Here is a 15,847-nt window from a genome sequence, read left to right as displayed (position 1 = left end):
GAGGAAGCTCTGCAGATGAAGCAATTAATAAAATGAAAATTAAAAAACAAAATTGGTTTCCTAATCCTACCAGCCTTAATGTGTGCACCTGTTAGCAGAAATAGGAAGCACACATCCATGCTCATATTTGCACACAGCACACTCATCTGTTGTTTTTACTCCCTTCATTTAAACAACTTTCCCATTTCCACATTGGCCACAACCTGCAAACACACAAACTCCCAGATATTGCCCAGGAGAAGCATGACGCTGCGCAGTGGCACAAACTGATGCGATGCCACTCCTTATAACTAACTGAGGGCCACCTTTTTTTTCCTCCTCAGCACCAGTGAGACGGGATGCTGCGCTGCAGAGAGAGCCTCAGCCGGCTGCAGCGGTGGAGGCTGACTGAGGAGACACCAAAGCGAAGCTCCGTCCACCACGACGCACAGCGCCGGCACCAAGCTCCCTGAAGTGGAACAAGAGCTTTGGTTTCGCTCGAGGGGGAACGAGCCGGGCACCGAAAGAAATAATGCCTGTGTGTTGCTGTTTATTCACTTGAGGATGTACTGTTTACGCTGGCTAACCACATAGAGCAACAGAGACGAGGACCCGGACTTGATACTGTATTTAATACCGCTGCCATTCCGCCTGTTTGGGTCGGCAGGGAGACACACCACGGCGGTCAGCACCTGGAAGAGGAAAGAAAAAGAGAAACGAGGGACGACTTTTTAAAATATCCGTGAGTAAAGTATTTTACTTTGGTGTTCCCAGTTGTTTTTGTTCACGTTGTAGCCTCATGTAGCCTCAGCTGTGTGAGTGACGGCAGGTTGTTCAAACAGAGACAAGTTCTGCTGACAGTGCTGCTGACTATAATCCAAATACAACCCAAACGGAGCTGAATTGTTCAGGATGATTTTATTTATCTACATATCCAAGTTATTGTTATTTTTGAAACCCTCCTGCTCTTCAGTCTGGGTGATTCCTCCTCATGCTGTTTGAATAACTTCTGCCTTTTCATGAGGAGCACCTGGAGTCAGAATGAAGCATGTGGGCGATGGAGGTGTTGAGTGTCCAGATGCACACAACAGCACACAACAAAGTGTTCAAATGAAGCTATTTATTATGCCGTAGGAAAACAATCTCTGCAGGTTTGAGCCCAAATTAAAGGTGTCCTACACTCCACAGCCTTGAAAGGAGACACTTTGAAATGCATTTACACTGAAGTGGGTTTTGAGGTCTGGCTGCTTTTAAACAGGAGCTCAAAGGAATCCATGGAAATATTTTGCGAAAGAACAGAGCTCTCCTGCAAGGGCAGAGGCAGGTCCCTTTTATTTTTTTGTTGTTTTTTGGGGAGTGCATCTTTAGGTTAGCAGAACAGGAGGCATCTAACACACCACTTACCACACAAGTAGACCCACAGGAATTATCTAATCAGAGATATGCAAATTTCCCAAACTCTAATTTTGCGGCTTCGCTGCGGTTGAATGTTTAGTATAATGCTATCATCTGACTGTGCTGGTGACAGTCAGTTTGTGCACTGTGGCTTCAGGCACACATATTCTTGTTTGATCTTATTGATTTGGCTTTTGCAGGGCTGTGTTTGGATGATGCACAGAGAGCATGGGCTATTATTAAGACATTATTCAATTAGGAATATTGCTTCCGTTTTTTTTTTTCCCTTCTTGAAGTTTGTGACTTTCTTCTCAATGACAGCAATTAGCCGAGTGGTGGCAGATAGAATGGAGTCTGCCGGAGGAAAATACAACCTTTAAAAGTGTGTCTGCTGTCACTAAATCCCCCTGCTGCTTTGGTGTCTGTTCATTTTTAATGCAGGTCCATTCAGAGACACTTAGACACAACATCATACTATTTTAAGGCTGGTTTCTAATTTAAAGACACTAAGTATGCCACTACAGTATTCAAGACTGCTGGAGATTTAAAGCGTGAACCTATGGACCAGTTTCTGTTCCTAAAAATACAGAAACTAATTTCTTCTTGCTTCGGTCATTCCTGAATTTGACACAAATTAGAATCAAATGTCGTGGTACTTTGAGAGAAGCATCAGTGATGTAAACAGCATGAGATACTGTAACATGACAGATGTACGGTTCCAACATGTGGCTCAGAGGCTGAAAAAAAGAGAAGGTCAACAATACAAAAAAAGACTGCAGTAATAATTTTCTCTACAGAAAAAAAAATGCTTGAAATGCTCAAAGTTTTATGGACAGGGGAAAGGAGCCTACTCAGTGTTTTTTTTTTTGTTTGTTTGTTTTGTTTTTTTGCTTCAAGCACAATTTCATTCACTTTCTTTGAAGAGCTGTGAGTTGAGCATGTATATCTCCAACTGGTATGTCACATATGCTGCACTGTAGTTGTACTATATCCTTTGCAACATGGTTTCAATCAATATACAGTTTTTGCTACAATGCAAAGAAATTCCAGTAGATTCAGCAAAATCATTTTGGCTTTTTGTTTATATACACAAACTGCTCTCTTGACTTTTTGTTAAGTGTTTTCTTTTTCTTTTCTTTTTTTTTTTTAAACGCCAACTAGTAAATAAAGGCAGGCACAATATTTAATTTGAGTTAATGAATTTGAGGCTGTTTGACTCAAGGGTGCTTTGCATATGTTACCATGCAAAAAGTAATAAATGTCAGTTCAAATTTACAGAGCTAAGTACTTCTTTGAATCTTAGGGTCCTGACACATCAAGCCAAATGTTGGCCATTGGTCAGTGTTGGGCTGTCCATGAGCATCTGTCGCCCTAGTTTTTGCGGTGTGCCCCACACCATCAGCACTAGTCTGATTTCTTTTGGCCAATTAAGTATGCTGAATCGGTGTTGTAGCTGGTGGAACCTGTCAGTGAGTGAAATCACTCTGATTGGCAGTTCAGCTCAGTGCACAAGAGTAGAAATGGAAGTGAAGAAAGCAAACAGCTGTCAAGAGGGCATGAGATCAAAACAAACTTGTTATTTAAAGAGTTTTTCGTAATTTCTCGTGTTATTGTTCGCTAGTACATGGTAGGCTTAATATCCATTGTTCTTTCAATGTCGGGTTGCGTTGTTAATGTGCTAACTGGCTAGCTAGTGTCTTACAGTTGCCCTTTTTCAATGACAGATACAAACCAGGCTCCCGGGAATACTGCTCAGCCTTGCAGCCAGTTTTTCCCAGTGGCCACTCATGGTATTGCAGCGAAAAAATCCACTGCTGCCCAAAAAAGCATTCTCCCCGTAGGCCACCATTATGACAGAGGCATCTATAAAATGGCAAACAAGGTCAAATATGAGTCTTTATATTATGATTTTTTGATATATAGAGGTTTTAAATTTTTTAATCTTTCCTGGAGCAGAAAAAGTGATTTAAAAATCCCCACGTGAGCAACTCCATTGGCGCCATCTTGGTATCCTGTGTCTAGTTATTATTATAAATCCATCAATTGTGGTGTGTTCAGGTGCAACTTGGTTGAGACACAGGTAACCTGAGACGACGCAGCATTCAGGCTTTATCACCACTAGCTCTTTGATGTCAGTTTGGTGTGTCTGGGCCTCTACGACTGTAAATCAGTGTTAAAATCATGTAACCTACGTCACAGTCTAATGCTGCCATGTTTCCTGTTAGTGTTATACAGTGCAGCGTCCATTAAGACTTAATGATGGAAGTCTAACTTGAAGGCATGCTTGTGATTTCAAATGGGCTATAATTTGCCATAATGTTAATCTAGATATATATTTCATGAGACCTAATGTGCTTAAACGATTTTCATATCAGCCCACTCCACCGCTTAGTTTAATTTCCGGAGATCATCTGAAAACGCTTCATCTCACCAAGAGATGTATAGTTAAAGTCGCCAGACACAGTTCTAATCAAAAGGAGCTTCACCTGCATATCAGGGGAATAGATGGAGGGAACGAACAGCTGTGCCTGTTTCACTTGGCACGCGTTAGAGGTTACCCCTATCCTTATCAGATGTAAATCAGTTATTTGCTTGCAATACATGCCTTAAAATGTTTGTAAATCCACCTGGGGGCAGGTGCGAGATGAAATGCAAATGAGTAGATTGGCTAACCTTGATGGAAATTGAATATGTCTTGAAGTTACAGCTGTCCCATCTTCTTAAATGAAATGATTATTGACATGGGCCAACAGACATGGATTTAGAGTATGGCTAATTGAAAATGACAACTCTGGTGAAGGCGAACCCTCCGAGGCCCTTGGGACACTTGAGAAAAATGCATACCAGCATTGACAAGGGAGGGGCTAGGGATAGAAACTGTCTCACGGAGACAATCGCACCCAAGGGAGTCCTATTTTCACTGACAAATCTGAAACTAATAAATGGAAAGGGGACAAAAATGTCTTGCAGATAGCACTGCGTACTCAACGTGTCCCCGTTGTCTGTTTTTCATATGATGTTGGGGAATATATTCAAAGACGGTGATATGGTATCACACTGCACAGGCTGTATAAAGAGTACTGAGTCAGTATACAGAGCACTATGTGCGTTGACAAAAGTGAAAGCTAGGAAGTGTTCGGAAATTGCTGGGCATCCTGAAATCTGTAAACAACATATTTTTCACTGTCCAGAGAATGCAATGGTGTAATTTTGCTCTCCAAACACAACGGTGACTAAGAATGTATGTCCTGGGCATGTTTCCCTGGTAAGATTTGAGATGACATGCATTTGTTAGATTAAAGACATTCTTTTTAAGAAATGTTGGTAATGTTGACAGTGGCAAACCCTTCCTTGGCTGCCTTCCTATCTAGCACTTTGTTTGTGAGGGAGGCCCACTGGTCTTGCGGAGCCTGGAAGACAAACGTCCCTCAGGACCCATCTGACAACTTAATTTATATAATTGCTCAGAAGCATCTGCGTAAGAAAAGACTGACTTTCAGCACCCTCCTCCACTTGTCACTGTTATGAATGACTTGGATTTGATGTCCAATGAGTCAAACAGACAATCTCGAGTCACACTGATGTTGTCATGCCGAAGCATGTGTGAACTACAAAAGAGGCACTGTTAATTTGATTACAGTGTTGCATCCTTCTTATGGAAAACAGTTTCAGTCTCATATCTTCATCTTGCATTTTTTTGTTAGCGCTCTGATCTTGCTCTTGTGATGCAGCCAGCAGATTGTACAATAAATCCTTGCACTATGACAAATGTGTACATATGTTGAGCAGTAATCTAATTATAATGAGTGAGATGACAGCATCATTGTGTGGGTCTTCTTTCCCTTCTTTCTTGGTTTTTGCAGCTGATCTAAATGGCTGAAATAACTTGTTTTGGTAGCTAATATGTCTCACAGCCTCAGGTTGGTTAATTATGCAGCCCCTTTATCTGTTTGTCTTTGTGCTGTCCTCATTGTGTTAACTTCGAGCAAGTCATCTGCAGATACCTGCAGGGCTCCTCTGAGCCACAGCTTAAATGGGTGGTTGTGAAAATGTTAAAGGTTATTAATTGCATGTATGGAATGAAGGAGTGTGATTTGTTGTTACTGGAATCTGAATTAAGACAGACCTTTGATTGAAAATACGTGGCCCTTATTTGTTAAGATATTAAAATCTGGCCGTTATCAGGACAACATAGCAACATGTATCTACAGTACCACCCTCCACACAAAGGATTTCTTCTTCAGTCACATTACTCATGTGTTGAAATAGGCTTAGGTGGTAGTAGGTTTGATTTGTCTGTGGAAATAGTTTGTCAGTGAAGTGAACACCAAGTATTTGTGGAGATGGTATGGAGAGAGTAGTGATGATGGTGATGTTGGGGAATAGCCTGGGGATGGAGTGTTTTTCAGTAGGCAGCTCCTGATTTTATGTGACAGTAAAGGGCCTTATCTTCCAGGGCCATGATGAAGCACAACACTCTTTGATTTTTTATCTTCCCAACGTCTAACAATCTCATGCTCTCGACAGATTAGTAAGATGAAGGTGTAAAAACGGGCTCTGCAGTTTCAGGGGAGTCAAATACAGTCAAATACAGGGTCTAAGGCTATATCTGCATCATGCTGATAGTACAAAATGAAAGATTAGCTGAAATTACTGATGTACTTTTGACCTTCAGGTTTGAGGCAGTCAAAAAAGTATGATTCGTGTTGTGGCATAATTTGATTATTTTTGCATTTGCAAACAATACTTTGTGTGGCAGACAGTAAGGCTCATGCATAATGTTTGGGTCAACCTGTTTAAAAATCCTTTTTTTTTTGAAGGGGGGCGGGGGTGGGAGGGGTGTCTGTGAGAATAATCACACTGCAGCCATTTGGCTATTTACACTCATCCCTAAGGCCTGTAAAGGTGCAATATCAGTATATACTTAAGTGTGCAATCTATACCTCCTTTGTGCAATAATGTGAATTCAGCCATTCAGCTTTTCGATTACAGTTTGCTATTTTACTGTCCACGTATTATATTACTCTGTGTTTTTTTACTGCTGCATATTTATTATATAGCTTTGTGTTTTTTACAGATGCTTCTTGTTTTGCAGTTTTCCTTTTGCTGCTGTGATGATGCAAATTTCTGCGGTGTGGGACTAATATAGGATTATTTTATCTCATCTCATCTCATTTTTATGGATCCCACTGCGTGCTGTAATTGACTAGCACTCATGATGTTGACATGTCTAAGTTTGGGATTAGGGCAAAGAGGTCACGGTTAGGGCCAGTACTCGTCAATCCAGAATATTCTCTCAGATTAAAGTGGTACTTTTATAAGAAACCCTTACAAATGCACTGCCAGAGAGTCAGATAAGGTGGCACAAATAGTGACACTATCCACTGAGGTAGCAAGATGTGGTGGGTGATTAAAGCACATGATAGTCTCACAGGAGGTCAGGGTTTGAGTCCCATGTGAATCATTGCAGATTTATTATTTTCAGACCCAGTTGAGTTATTATTTTCAGTTTTCAGGCTGTATAACGCTGCTGAATACACATAAACTTTTGCAGAATAGCTGAGTAGACCTGTTTGTGTTAACGCCATATTTCGATATTGCGAGGACGCCCAGGAATATACACTCTAAATAGCCACATTGGCTATTCGCACCCTGGCTGTAAATAGCATTGCTGGCTATGGACATCTGGGTGCTTGCATTTGCCATAATGCTATATACACTAGTGTGTAAATTGCCACATTGGCTATTCTACCTTGGGTGCCAGAAGCATCTGCCTTGTTTTCTTCAGTGCAATAGCATAAGAGAGCATCTCACTCTCAGTCCCTTTCATACTCTACATTTATTTCTGTTCCTCATTACCTCAGACAAGGCATTGATCCCCCTAAAGAATTAGTTGGGGGTGTCTTTTTTTCCCCCCACTTAAAATTCATTGGAGACCAAACCTTTCTTAACAAGTCTTTCTCTATTTCTGTGCTATCTTAATAAGTCAAACCTCCAAAGACATAGTGAGTAACTCTGGGCCAGCATCGGCAGTGTCGACAGAAATCAAAGGCACCTCGAGAGATCAATGAAATTTCATGTAACTTCTGTTATTACACCTGATTATGTATAATTACCTTTTTACATTTTGATCTTTCCCCCTAATGAAAATGTCTTTAGGCCCGGTTGGTGAACAATCCTCTTTGCTAGCTCATTAATGTGAAATTGCTTCTGAGCTTCTTGTAAAAGCATGTCTTAAAACAAAGAACATGCCCCATCCTTGCAGATTAGACTCTCAGTAATTTATTGGATCTTAAATCCTGTGTTGTTGCATCTTTCACATGTTTTTATTGGGATTTTCATTTTTACCTGCCATAACATTGATTTCTTTGCGTTGTATGTTCCTGTGAGACTGTAAGTGAGGAAGCATCAGATGAGTAAAATTTGGTTGGCTCACGACGGACCATTAAAAGGCTTTTCAAAACCTTTTCTCTTTTTTTTTTGCCATCTAGAGTGTAATGTGAGGTCTTCCTGAACAAAAACAGTTTTTAAATCCATAAAAGTAACACTGGAGGTCAAAATGTTGCTTGATATTTCTCAGATGATTTTTAGTCAAGGCCTTCTCAGTGTCCACTTACCCAAGGTAAAGATGCACAGCGATGTCTCTCACTGCCTGGTGGGCATTTTTGAAAAGGAAGCATGGATGCTGTACATTAACAGTAGGAGGGATGTTTTCAGGTCACCTTTCTTACAGTACTAAGTCATGCATCCTGCAGGCTCATGATGAGTTGCCACGTTCCACTCTCATGCCTCCTTTCTCCCGAGAGATGAAATGTGTATGGGAGTATCTGTCAGGATACAACTAACAGGGCTGCTGTGCCTAGCTGTGCTTGTGCAGTACCTCCCTGTTCATCGTCTTGTGACAAGCGCTGGATTTATCATACCAAAGTGAGGTAGATGTAGAATCATTTCCTCAGTATTGCTCTGTAATGCCATAGCAGCGCTCATATGAATGGATAATGATTGATGCTTGGTGATTTAATATTTTCTACCAGTGACTTTATGATGAGAACTGTGGTGTGATACTATAACCAAAGTGAACGACCAACTTAAATGTGAACTGGCAGCATTAGCAGGGAACCTGAATCATATTCTGCAGGAACACATCAGTATACAGGATGCATGCTTTAACAAATGCAGGACTTAAAACCGGTAAAATGTCCTCCAGATATTAGGATGATGTGAAGCTTCATTAGGCATTAAGATAAGACAGAAGCACTGGAGCATTTTATAGTAAATAAAGGAGAGCAAGCTGCTCTGTGGAGCTTTTATTCAAAGCTACTATTGTGTGGGGAATGCTGTTTGGTTTTACACTGTTTCTTTATCAGCTGTCAGCTTGCTCTGGGTAGCATCATGGCTGCGGTGGTCCTGGGAAGAAAAAAGGATGATGTTGTAATATTACATAAACCTCGGTTTGGGCAGTGCTCTATGATTTAAATTATTTTTGTTCGGCATTTCATGGCAGCTCAGCCATCATTTTAATGTGCGCAGTCAGTTTTTCACATGGTTGACATTTTAATTCACAAGTCAAAGTTCAACCGTCTTCGTAACGTCTCCCAAAACGATTAGCTCTTAATAAAATGATAAGATAAGCAACCTGTGAGCAACGGGTGAGAGGCTACTGAATTGTCTCATTTTCCAGCAGCCCAGCAGATCAATAAATGTAATAGTTAACATAATGGGAGATTAATGGGAAATGTGACAGCCAGGGATGACAGAACAATATTGTGAGCAGATATGTAAATTGAAAAAGCAAATTGCAGCTGCACACTATCAAAATAATAAAAACCATTGAGGCCGTAGCCTGTTTAAAAAGAACTTTCACTTAACAATGTAGCTTTGAAATTATTCGGCTGACTTGCTGAATAATTAGAGCTTTTGACGAGCAGCTTCCAACTGGTCAACAACTGGAAGTTTGTAATTAATCAGCATCTTAAAACATCTGCTGCACAGACGAGTATGTTGATCTGCAACAGACACACATGTATCTCCTGTATCCAGCTAGTTTAATCAGTTGTGTTCAAAGGAAGAACATTTATGGAGTGGACTCAAATGTTTTAAAGGACCATTCTGTTTTTATTCCGTGTCTATTTAAATTTTGCATATTCTGTCATCAACCATTTTTCATTGCACTTCTCTGTGGTTTAGATATCTGACTGAGCTTTACTTGCCATCCAGTCGGCTATTAGTTTCAGCTCATATTTGTGTGATATGAAAATAAATTGGGAGTTTGAATAAGCCTGGACAGTTTATTGATTTTTAAGAGTCTTGAGAGTCGACTGCCTGAAGTGCCTTGGGGAGTTTTCTGGTAAACAAACAAAAGTTATGTTTGCATTCAGCATTACTCACCAGAACGCACTGTGTGTATCCTTGAAGTCTAATAAATGTGTCAAGTGCATTTCCTTCCGCATGAAACATATACTGTTCACTGTCTAATTTGAGCACGCAGGGTGAAGATTAAGGCGCAGTACAGATACTGCAGTTCAGTTTATGGCCCAACTAAAGATCAGTCAGACCATCCGGCCAGTGTTTTCTCTTTACTTATAGCTTATATTAAGTTGGGCATACACACCGTATGATTTGAGCCTGTTAAATGTTGTTGTTTAATTCCAACTCCCACTGTATGAGTAAATCTTCTGCGAGTAAAGCCAAAGCTCATGATTTATGTGCTTACACTGTACAGTCTGATCGCCAAGCCACATCCTGAGCGCTCACGCTGTACGTGTAAAATAGACAATAAAATGGTCTGTTGGCCCCGTGGACTGTTCTCATAACATCAGTAAGACAGACGTCCCAAAAAGAGCTTAAAAGTACATTCCTGCATAAATGGGATTTGTCTCCCTTTCTTTTTTGTTTTTCTCTTACACACACACACACACACACACACACAAACACACACACAAATTAGCAAGTTAGCAGCACTAACAAACTATAGGTTTATGCTACACTGTACGATTGATTCAGTGCGAAAAAAGGACTAACCTTGGGGAATATGGCTCAGCTTTAACTGTGTGTCAGCCTGACGATGAACAACCAATATTTCTAACATGTCAGAAATTCATTCAAATGTTCGAAGGGTGGTTGGGAGCGGCTGATTGGGTCATCATCGGTCCTCGCTCCCCTCCATATACTGCACCGCAAACAACGCCCAATGAAGCTGAAATCTGGTCGAACTCTGAAATAAATGAATAAATCAGGTCAGAATTAGACTCTAATGGTACAGTGTATGCCCAGCTTTAATGTTACTGATGTTCCAGTGCTCATCTGTAAGCTAAACATATTGAAAGTCTGAAGAGAGGAATCATTTTAGGATCCTCTCTTGTGCTGATGCATGCTACTGTTGGTGAAGATAAGTTAAGTTTCTTAACTGTGGTAAAATGTTATTTATTTACTTATTCACACACACAAACTATATGCTTCGGCTACATACTGTACCGTTTTAAAAGTTGATTCTTTTTTTGGAATTTATTCTAGTCGGGCTGATGTTTTGGTCTATGCAGTTTGACTGAGTGAATCCAATTTTTGAATCCTAGAGTTGAGGGTTAAGGTTTCTATTGGCATGAATCACATTATTATTGGTGCATCATAATCACACTTATGATTACCTTTAATTTTTTCATTACAATTAATAATCACGGATTTAGAAAATCATGTGAAATGGAACCCTCCAATTCAGCTGCTAACGTTACCAGCAAGTCGTCACATTGTGTTTTCCATAGAAGAGATGACAGCAGTTGATTCCCCAGGGAGCCAGACAGTGGAGATCACATTCAAATAAATTGAGAATTAATTAGATCTATATATCATTGCCACAAATGTGCCATGGGACTGGACCAAATTGCACCGGGGATGAGTGTGTAATATAGAAAATCCCAGCTACATTTCAGTGACTGTTGTGCTTTACTTTTTTTCAGCCGTGACATTTGAAAGGTGACCACACGTTAACAACGCCGATCTCTGTAACAACACTGTCACATTTCTATGAAAGCCATTTTTAGAGGATGAAGGAAGGTTACAGTTTTTCCAAACACACCTTTACTACTATACTTTACTATAGTTACCATGGCAACATGTGCCCTTTGATTAGGGCAGGAGAAATCAGGTCACATTATGGCTATGTTAGATGTGACCTTTCCTTCACAACAAATATAATATAGTTGGTTTCCTCCTGCCAGCCTGCCACTCAGTGTGCATCGTTGCCTTTTACCTTAATTGTCTGCATTCACTCAGACATCAACATAAATCAAAACATGCATTTTAATCAGGATTAAAAGAATCGCGGCTAATTCACAGAGGTTGTACCATCAAAGCAAGGACTTTTAAAAGACCATCTGTGCCTTCACTATTTCTCTTTGCCTGTAGTATGTCATCAGGGGAGATCTCAGTTTGTACCTGTGCTGTTTAATCGTTTAATGGGTTTTGGCAAAGACTGATAAGTGAAGGTATATAATGTCAGTATGCAGAGGGAAACATGTCATATTTAGATATATTGCAACATATGGAAGAGAAAAATTGTGAGAGGCAGCTGCAGAAGATTGAGTTTGAAATGTACGTGGGACATGTGTGTAGCTGACAGTGATGCTCTGTGATAAGTTATGATTTCATTGTTATTCTAATGTGCAAAAAAAAGGAACTGATAGGTGTTATTTTCAGCTGGGACAGCAGGGCTGGTATTGTTTTCACCTTGTGAACCTGTGTGTGTGTCATTATGGCAAAATGTGGTGCTAAAGACACCAAATGTAGCTGGAACTACCACAGAAGCCATTTTGAGTGCTTTGCCTGGTGTTTATATGTCTGCCTGTCTCTCCATGTGCGGAGTTTGTCATTGCGATAGCGTCACAACCATGCAAGATGCAGCCACTAAACTTTACAGGTGTATAGTTGAGATCACAGTAAAGGAAGATGGGTGTGGTCTGAGCAATGGTACCTTGCGCCCCTGAACCACTTTTGTTATAAGTCGTTAATTGCTGTACTTCCGCTGGTGTAATCCCATTGCAAGATGGTTTCTAGTTTTGATTAAATTTGTAGTCTGAGACTTAATTTAGTTTTGCATCTCAGCTGGCTAATCTTCCATTACATTAACGTTTGTAACAACATTTGCTTTCCTTTTTTTTTTTTTTTTGTGTATATCCATGCTAATAGCTGCTGTTAGTGCTTGTAGGTATAGTACCTGACAGAATAAAACATCACTGGTGCCTTACCTCAGTTGTCTGGATTCAGATTAAATGGATACTTTACTTTTTCAATCAGGTCTGTGCCGCCGCAGTGACGCATTTGGCGTCATCCAGCAGCACAGGCAATGAAATTCCTGGAGCTGGTGTCACAAAGGGTGCCATATAATAATTTATCTGCACACTGTGCCCGAGCCACAGTGACACTGATCTGGTTGAAAATCGACAAAGTATTCCTTCAGTTCATCTCAAGTAGGCATTTTTTATGTTAACAGTGTAACATTCATGCACAAGTGGGTGTATTAACAGTGTTAACCTGAACTGTAGAAATCCAACAAAGAGCCTTGAGACAGTCCCCTCATGTGCCAGATCACATACTCATTAAATCTCAATTTTCAGCAGAGCTCACACAATATTAGTGTGGCACACAAAACCTGTGTTCTGCAGTTTCCTGTGAATAGGGACACATCCAAGAGCTAAGCTTCAGGTGCTCAAAACTGGGATGTGTGTGCGTCTGCAGTGGCTTAGAATGGCAGACTTATGTTTCTGCAATCTGCATGATGCTGAACATATCATATATTCATGCTTGTGGGGATCTAAACAGTCTCTTTTCAACACAATAGTTAAATGAAAGCTTAGCCAACACTGAAAGATTTTATGGAGGGATATTTCTGGGTTGATGGGATGTTTAGTGCATGCCAGTCACTTCCTGTAATGAAACATTTTGCCTTTATTTTATAGTGAAAATGAATTAAGTAATTCATATAGTGTATAATCTCCAAGGAAATAAATAGTCTAGGACCTGAAAATAGCTAGATGCTTTCAGGGGTTGTGCAGTTTGGCAGACATAGGTGTCATACTGTAAATGTGTTTCATTTTAATTACAACAATTATGCCACTGAACAATGTAATTCATATCAGGCTGCATTGCATAATCTACAAATTAGGCTCAGAAATTTATGGAGCATGGGCAGATGTAGCCCCGCAAGCCATTTTAGAGCCAATAAATTCAGCACGTTGCATGACCTGTCTGCCCCCCCTTCATTTGATGGGAGACTTGGAATAAAACACAACCTTTACAAAAGGTACAGTCCGCCTTTTCTGAAGGACTGGGACCTCGACACACCGAGCCGATATCCGACCATCAATGTCATTGAGCCTTCGCTGATTATCCACTGCTGACTGCTGTCCAATTTTTTTTTAGCTGTGTTTTAGTTGGCTGTAATTATCTGGCATGCTTATTATGAATGAATACATGGTTGAACTTAAAATTTAATCTGACACGCTTTTGTACAAAACAGGTTTTGAGCCTTCTGCTGTGTGAGCTGTTTCACACTAGACAAGAGTGCTGCCCTTTGATTGTCTATACATAACAACTTTAAACAGCTGAGTTGGCTAGTATTCATGGCAACATGTAGTCTCTGATGTTGTGAGTGGTTTCTTAGGTGCAGATTTATTTTTCAGCTGCCCCATTACGTTCATTGTCATTTATATGGATGGTACAGGCGGAAATTCCGGCCAAGTCACAAGAATAGAATGTTGGTATTGTACATTTCTGCAAACTGGGGATATGTTACATTTTGTATGTATGATACAGTTCAGACTACATGTACATGAGCTGATATCTCAACAGTAGGAGGAGGGGTTGGTGAATGGTTTGACACCTAGCAAACAGCAGCAGACTGCTGTTCATTCAAGACCAACAAAGGCAGGTATTTTTTAACACAAGGTCTTGACATTGTGGCAGTGTTTGTAGTAATAAAATTGAAAAGTATTTCAAGCCCATACATGATGTTTTCCTAACCCTAACCAAGTGTTATTGTGCCTAAGCCTAACCACACATTAACCTCTGTATTTTCATAGTATACAATAGAAATATGCAATGTTTCAACATGTCCAATACATGTGAAACATACAATTGAAACATTTAGTTTGCAGAAATGTACAATGGCAACATTTATTCTGGTGACTGATTAGTGGACTACTAAAATAGTCACTTGATTATTTTAATAGTGGATTAGTCATCGATTAGTCGACTAATCGCTGCAGCCCTAACGCCGTGTGCTAAACATTGGCAAGAGTCGTTGAAGTGTTAGTTCATTTCGTCTTTTACAGCAGAAATTTTTTTCCAAGAAAAAACCTACCCAGAATGAGATGTAGCACCTGATGTTGATGAGATCAACACAGCATAGCCATGTACTCATGTGGAGTACCGAATGAGTCTAGCTTTTACTGGGAAGCAGGTGCAGGAAGTGTTAATGTTGTAGTTTCTATTAACAGCACACTAACATCACAGTGGGTCAGCCATTAACTCCAACAGCCTTACCTCGCTAGTTTCTGCACACACCTGCTTTCACACAACAGTTTTCTGCTACTTAAGTTATCCAGTAGCACTTTGCCCACAGGATGCTCTGTGTGTGTGTGTGTGTGTGTGTGTGTGTGTGTGTGTGTGTGTGTGTGTGTGTGTATTTTGATTTGTTTTTTTCAAAGGGTTCAAACTCATTGGCTGTCAAACTTAGATTTGCCCAAGATAGACGCCTCTTGAATCAGTCATTGCTGCTGCTTTTTGTTCCTGGCTTTAATCAATCACATCAAGTATACCCACAAAAATAGCCACATGCAGTGGATGGAATGAGCTTTTATTTACATAATTCATGGTGAGTCAAAAACAGAATGCTGCAACGCTATGTCCAATAAGCAAACTTGAGTCTGTGTTGGATGTTTTCAGCTCACAGCTGTATTTCTGCACTGAGGCAAGAGTTTTATCAGGATACATTAGAGTTAAAACAGGAAGATAAACAGAAGACGAGCTTTCTGTTTATCTTCCTGAAACTACTGAATATCACATGTTCAAAAACCCCTCAGGAAAGATACAGCGCTCTGACAAGAGGGAGACGGCGCTCGTAAATGACAAACAATACAAGAGCGAGTGGTGCATCCTCCCTGGGGACAGTCTTTGACTTCACTCAAGTGGGTGAGCATGCACAGAGAGAGTGTAATTTTTCTTTGCATAGATGCTGAATATTTCCCTAAAAAATGTTAAAATCTTTTAATAAAGCTAAGAAAGGCTTAACTTGCTGCTACTAAAAGATATTAAATTTATCATTAAAATCTCTGACTGAGGTCTTATTCTGATTTATAGTGGAATAAAAATGTTGATTTATAAGGTTGATATGAGACTGGGAAGGAAGATAGAATGCAGGTTTGATCTTGGAGAGGGATGCCAAACAATCACAATTAATAGAATGACTGTCTATAAATGT

General features: G+C 40.1%; 1 protein-coding gene across 2 annotated transcripts in view; it reads left to right on the top strand.

The window, feature by feature from the left end:
* Window positions 1-338: 338 nt before the first annotated feature.
* Window positions 339-15,847, top strand: part of cntn5 (contactin 5) — a 135,215-nt gene continuing 119,706 nt past the window's right edge. For both annotated transcript variants that reach the window (XM_049576274.1, XM_049576273.1), the window contains exon 1: window positions 339-721. The gene's annotated coding sequence lies outside the window, so the exon portion shown is untranslated. The remainder of the gene's footprint in view (window positions 722-15,847) is intronic.

The sequence above is a fragment of the Epinephelus fuscoguttatus genome, linkage group LG5 (assembly GCF_011397635.1).
Source record: "Epinephelus fuscoguttatus linkage group LG5, E.fuscoguttatus.final_Chr_v1".
Classification (NCBI taxonomy): Eukaryota; Metazoa; Chordata; class Actinopteri; order Perciformes; family Serranidae; genus Epinephelus; species Epinephelus fuscoguttatus.
Note: the sequence above shows the minus strand (reverse complement) of the source record. Positions and strands in the feature narration are given on the sequence as shown.